The sequence below is a fragment of the Alligator sinensis genome, unplaced genomic scaffold, assembly GCF_000455745.1.
Source record: "Alligator sinensis unplaced genomic scaffold, ASM45574v1 scaffold814_1, whole genome shotgun sequence".
NCBI lineage: Eukaryota > Metazoa > Chordata > Crocodylia > Alligatoridae > Alligator > Alligator sinensis.
Window position 1 is genome coordinate 945583 of NW_005842352.1, and position 6295 is coordinate 951877.

Here is a 6295-nt window from a genome sequence, read left to right on the forward strand (position 1 = left end):
CAGGCACATGCCTGCAGTGGCTCAGGCTAGAAGCTGGGGTGGAGGGGAGTGCTGGAGCAACCCTCCCTTCCCTTCCACAGGGCTGAGCTGATGGGAGCATAAGGCCCTAAGTGGACATTCTCCTATCTGCCATACACAGCATTAGCTAGCATACCACATGCTGGCTACGGCCCGTGCTATGGGAGAGAGGATGAAGGGATCTCTACTTAGGCAGTGAGTGGTGAGAGTTGGGGAGAGTGGGCACGGGGAAGCCAGGCAGACCTTGCTGTGCCTGCAAGTCTCTGCCGGAGCTCCAGCCAGGGAGCAGATGGGAGGGGCCAGCTCTGCTGTGGAGCAGAGAGCCCTGCCTACCCCAGAGATGATGCTGGGGTGTCTGGTTTAGCTTAAACCAGGAAGGGGTCTGGGACAGACGTTGCATAAACCAGTTTGAGCCAAATCAGTTAAGTCTGATACTAAATTCAGTCAGGTTTATCTCAAACCAGTTTCAGTCATTTTCAAACTGGTTTATATGCACTGAACATCTGTTTGTTATAGGTTTAAACCATTTTCTGATCACTTCAGCTAGGGACAGACATTACACAAACCAGTTTAAGTGATGTATCTGAGTTCATACAGAATATGTCTGCACTGTATACCTGGGGCTTTTGAGGAGGGAAACACTAGAAAATGCTCTGCCTACCTGCTTCTGCTTATGTGCCAAAACCAGGAATACATTGGTGAAGCTATACTGGGGGTACGCCCTGAGGATACTCTTTACATCTCTATCTTGGATGTGTTTGAGACCTGCTCCATGAGATTCCCTTGGAGCAGCTTCACTGCTGCCTTCTTTGGTTTGGTGCGGGTTGGGGAGTGTGCTAGATATCACAAGAGTGTGGGTGGTGCAGTGTAGACATACCCTCAGAATTCATGGAGCAGGGAGCTGAATCCAGACATCCCAAATCAAAGGTGTGTCTTCTAACCATTGGACCATCCTTCCTGCCTTGGAAGGACTTGCCATACAGCTCTTTAGAAATATGTAGGGACCTATCAAAATCACAGTGAGACAAAGGGATTTCTGCGGGCCACTTGCAGCACGTGGAGCTGATTTCATGGTCTTTTCATGGTGACCCACCCCCTCATCACTGATTGGCTGAGGGCCCTCAGTGGCCCTGCCCCTCACTGCTGATTGAACCTAACAACAAATTCATCATCTTGTGTGCTTGGTGGATTAAAGCTTGCCGAGTTTCAAACCAGATTAGGAGCTCCATGAATTGGATCACGTTTTCAGCCCCAAACTTAACTTGATCTTCAATGTTGCTTTGTCTTAAGAGATCACATAGGGTGCATCTATGTGCTGTTTAATGCACATTAGCCTATTTTAATGTGCATTAAAGCATCATTGAAAAAAAATGCTATTTAGTTAATACACATTAAAATAGGCTAATGTGTATTAAGCATCACTTAAAAACCATGGGGGTTTATAGATGTACTATGGGAGGCGGGAGTGGAGGGGGCACTTTAGTGGCTCTGAGACCCATGCTAATTAAAGCTCCCAGAGTGTCATCTGTATCAGTGTCCCCACACTGAAAAATGGCCGTGGGGATGCTTTAACTAAAGCTCATTCAACGAGCTAATACGCATTTTCCTAGTACCTCACAATGGAGGGCATTTATACATGTACCTGTCTGCTTTGACGTGCCAGAAATCCAGTGTGTTGGAGCAGACTTGATTAATTGAGTCTGTGGAGCACGTGAGCTGACACAGCCGGTGCTGTCACATACGTTTGTATAAACGGCAAAATGCGTGTCAGTACCCAGAAAATGGCAGTGGTACATTTTTGAACTAAAACGCCTTTCTTTGTGTTTTAGTTCAAAAGCGCACTGCTGCCATTTTCTCTGCACTGACGTGCGTTTCACTATTTATGCAAATGCATGTGTTACAGCAACGGTTGCTTCTAAACATGTCTGGCACTGCAGTGCATGAATGTGTACAAATGCCCTGAGGTACTAGATTTTAATACACATTAACATGTTAGTGAATGTGTAAATGCACTCATAGTTTAAGCATAGCATGCCAGGTGTGATGTCAAACTCTTCTCTCATAAATTGCCAGTAGTACTTCATATCATTTGCATGGTAACAAACTGTTAAACCACAAATACCACCTTGTGAGCATTGGCTCCGGTGGAAGCAACACAGTTGCATGTAAATCCCTGCTTTGATTGTTGATGATGGACTCCCTGTATCAAAGCTTACAGCTTGGACAACATTTGAACGTTTTTTTAAAGGAGGAAACCAGGCTATCCACATCAGGATAATGTGTGCACCAGATGTTCCTTACTACAGACAGGATGGCCACATCCAGACATGTAGGCACATGCATTTTGTGACACCACAAACTGCATAAGTGGAGTATTAAAACATGGCCCTGCAACGTGGGGACAAAATTTACTACCGTGATTTCTTGGTAGCGAAAAAGAGCAGCACAGAGCATGTGAAAATAGCATGCACCAGAACAGATAGATAGGTCCTCCAGTGTGATGCTCTGGCTGCCAGCCAGAACATCTCTACTGCTCCATTCGTTCCTCTGCTGCTCAAGACAATGTGTCTTGCAACCAAGCACATGTGCAACAGTGTGTAGTGAGGGACAAAGTAGCAGCACAAATTTGTGGCGCTGCTATTTGTCCCACTGCAAGCGCATGCCCCAATATGTCTGCATGTGACTGATGTGTGCATTGCATATTACATGAATTGCATTGGGCATCATTCCATTGAGCACACCAGAGAAAGCTTTGCGCATGTACATTGCATTATCAGACAGCAACACTGAAATCTTGTTAAATTCTAAGGGGTAGTTTTTACTGTGGCCCTCACTACATCTTGGGCCACAGTAGAAAAATTGACAGACATGAGGTGAAATGGTTCTGTTTGAAAAACAAGCAGGTCGCAGTCTGTCCAGCTCCCAGATACAAATAAAATGTGCAGAACATAGTCATCTTGGGCATCTGTTGCTTCATCTGCTACAGTTGAGATTGATTCATATTCCGCCAATGCAGATTTGCAGCAATTACTCCTGGTAGATAATCTTGGCAAAGCTTGTTCTCATGTGGGAAACTGTCAGGGTTTGGCATGCATTTGTTCAAATAGTCCTTTAATTTAGGGTTATCAATTTTCAACAGAGGAATGTTGGTGGTCATGAATGCCTCCACTAGTGCAAATATAGCCTCTTGTCAAACTGCTTTCAATTGTTCTTTTAAAGACTGAGGACATCGTCGCTTGTTTCTTGCTCTGACTTCAGCCTCTGGAGTAGTCTTTTGCTTTATATGTGATTCAGACTCTAATTGCTGATCAGTGCCGTTTTTCCTCAACACATCCAGAATTGCATTGCACAATGAACAAAACAATTTACCATGTGCAAGGTTCCTACAGGGAATTGCCTTGCATGATCCTGAGCTGAAATGTATTTAGCTTTCTTGGATTTCTTTTTACTCATCATCTTCAGACAGCAATATTGCTGCAGTATTGCATCTGGCTTCTTAAAAGATGGCACGCAGTTTAAAAAGGGCCCCAGAATGGCAGAAGCGGCACTTGGGTCCCGTTTCTGGTGCGAGACACGTGGGTGAAAGCCTGCTGTGCCCCCGTGAGCCCAGGGACCTCCCAGGAGAGACCCCCAGGACTCGCAATGAGCCCCAGCCTGCCCATAGGTAAGCAGGGGCCTGTAGTGGGAGGGATGTAGCCAGCAGGGAGGCAGCTGAGTGGAGCGGAGGAAGGTCACGCCCGCCACTCCTGGCTCCTACTTTGCCCAGCCCCACAGGGAGCCATGTGACTGGAGCCTCACGAACAGGATGCGCAAACAGGCATGCTTCTGGGCCTGGTGTACGAGTTTAGCATGGGAGTTCACATAGAAGGGCGAACAGGAGGGCCTGAGCCCCTGCCAGTGAGCCCTAGGGAAGTCAGTCCCATCAGTAACTGGCCTACCAGTGGCACGATGTGGATGGGGACATGCTGCACCCCAGGTGTCCCCTCGGAGTCTGCAGCCTCCCCCCTGGTACCTTGGAGGCCTCCACCCAGACGAAGCCCATAGTTCTGGGTTCCATGCAGATGGAGCCTCTGGCTTTCGGCTGGAGGGGCTGTCTGGCACGTTTCCAGGCTCATGGGACCAGGAGCATGGCCACCACCCCTTGCGAAGTTTGCTCTACTTCGGAGTCTCTGGGGTGCCAGACAGAGGAGCTCCAGGCCACAGTCCAGAGACGGAGTGCCATCAGGGATGGTGAACGGGAGATCGAGTCCTACTGCCAGGCCCTTCATCCCCTGAAGGTGGAGGGTAGACCAAGGTCACCTCCCAGGACAAGGGAGGACTCGGGGATCTCCCATACTGTCAGCCAGGGGGTTGGTCCAAGGTGGTCAAGGGCCCTAAGGCCCACCGCACCATGGTCCCCTCCCCTCTGGGGCTTTCCAACAGGTACAAACCTCTTGCAGCTGCAGTTGAGCCTGCAGAGATGCCAGCTCCTGCAGGCAAGGGAGGATCACCCACCCCTACTCTTGCTAAGACGAAATGCAGAGTGGTCATTGTGGGAGACTCCCTCCTGAGGGGGAGTGAGGGGGCAATCTGCAGCCCCGACCCCCTATCCCGGGAGGTCTGCTACTTCCTGGGGGCCCACATCAAGAACATAGCAGAGAGGATCCCAAAGATTTTCTGGCCCTCTGACCACTACTCTATGCTCCTCATCCATGTGGGCACAAATGCTCAGAGCAATCCCAGCCGGGTCATGAGAGACTACAGGGCTCTGGAAGTGGGGTTTGGGGGCACAGGTGGTCTTTTTCTTGCTCATCCAAGTTGTGGGACATGGGCTGAGGAGGGAGAGATGGGTTGAGGTAGTCAACCAAAGACTGTGGTGCTGGTGTCATCATGAAGGCTTCAGCTTCCACGATCACAGTCTGCTCTTTGGTGAGAGAGGCAGTGGTCTGCTGGGGAGAGATGACCTCCACCCCACTCTGCTGGGGAGGAGGCTCTTCTCAGCCAGACTGGCTAACCTGCTCGACTGGGCTTTAAACTAAGCCCGCCGGAGGTTGGGGGGATTATTACCACTGCTAGCCCACTGGGCAACCCTTGTAAATCCAGAAGGCTAAGGCACTTAAGAGAACCCACCCTTATCCTAGCCCCGGAACGATCTGTAGGGCAGGCAAGGGCCCCCAGTGGGACACTTGCTTGCCTGTACACCAATACCAGGAGCTTCAGGAATAAACAGGAGGGAACTGGTTCTCCTGCTAAACAAGAATGTTTATGACCTCATAGGGATAATGGAGACCTGGTGGGACTCCACCTATGACTGGGCCACAGGTATAGATGGCTATACCCTGTACAGGTGTGATCATGCAGATAAAAGGTGTGGGGGTGTAGCCCTCTATGTCAGGGACAGTTACATGTCCCTCCAAATTGATATTGACACCCAGGAAAGATGACTGGAGTCTCTCTGGGTCCAAATACATGGGGAACGTGGCTCAGGAGACATCATGGTAGGAATCTTTTGCAAACCTAACCAGAAACAAGAGCTGGACCAGGAATTCACCAGGGAACTGGCTGAGGCTGCACGCTCTTGGTGCATGGTTGTCATGGTAGACTTCAACTACCTGGACATCTCATGGGAAGAGCACTCAGCCAAATCCGATTGATCACAAAGCTTCCTCAAGTGTGTGGATGAGCTCTACCTGACTCAAGAAGTCTATGGGCTGACGAGAGGTAAAGCGTTGTTGGACCTGGTACTGGCCAAAGGGGATGATATAGTCAGTGACCTAAGAATCCATGAAAAGCTGGGTGATAGTGACCACAAGCTGATCATCTTTACTATCCATTGCAAAGCTAGCAAGTCAGTCAGCAATACTGAAGTCCTTGACTTCAGGAAAGCTGATTCTGACAAGCTCAGGAGACTCATTGTTAAGGCCCTAAGGGACAATGACTCGACTGGAAGAGGAGTCTAAGAGGAGTGGTTGCTCCTCAAGGGAGCGATCCTGACAGCACAAGGGATGGCCATCCCATCTTGGAGGAAGGGTAGCAAAAAGGCTCAGCAACCCTCTTGGCTCAGCAGGGAACTTGAGGACCTCCTATGCCTCAAAAGAGAGACTTATAAATGATGGAAGGCAGGAATTACCACCAAGGAGAAGTACTGAGCACTGGTCTGTACCTGCAGGGAGCAGATCAGGAAAGCCAAGGCTGCAACCAAGCTCCATCTGGCTTCACATATCAAAGATCACAAAAAGTCCTTTTTTAGATATATAGGGAGTCAGAAAAAAAGCAAGGTTAACATTGGACTCCTGCT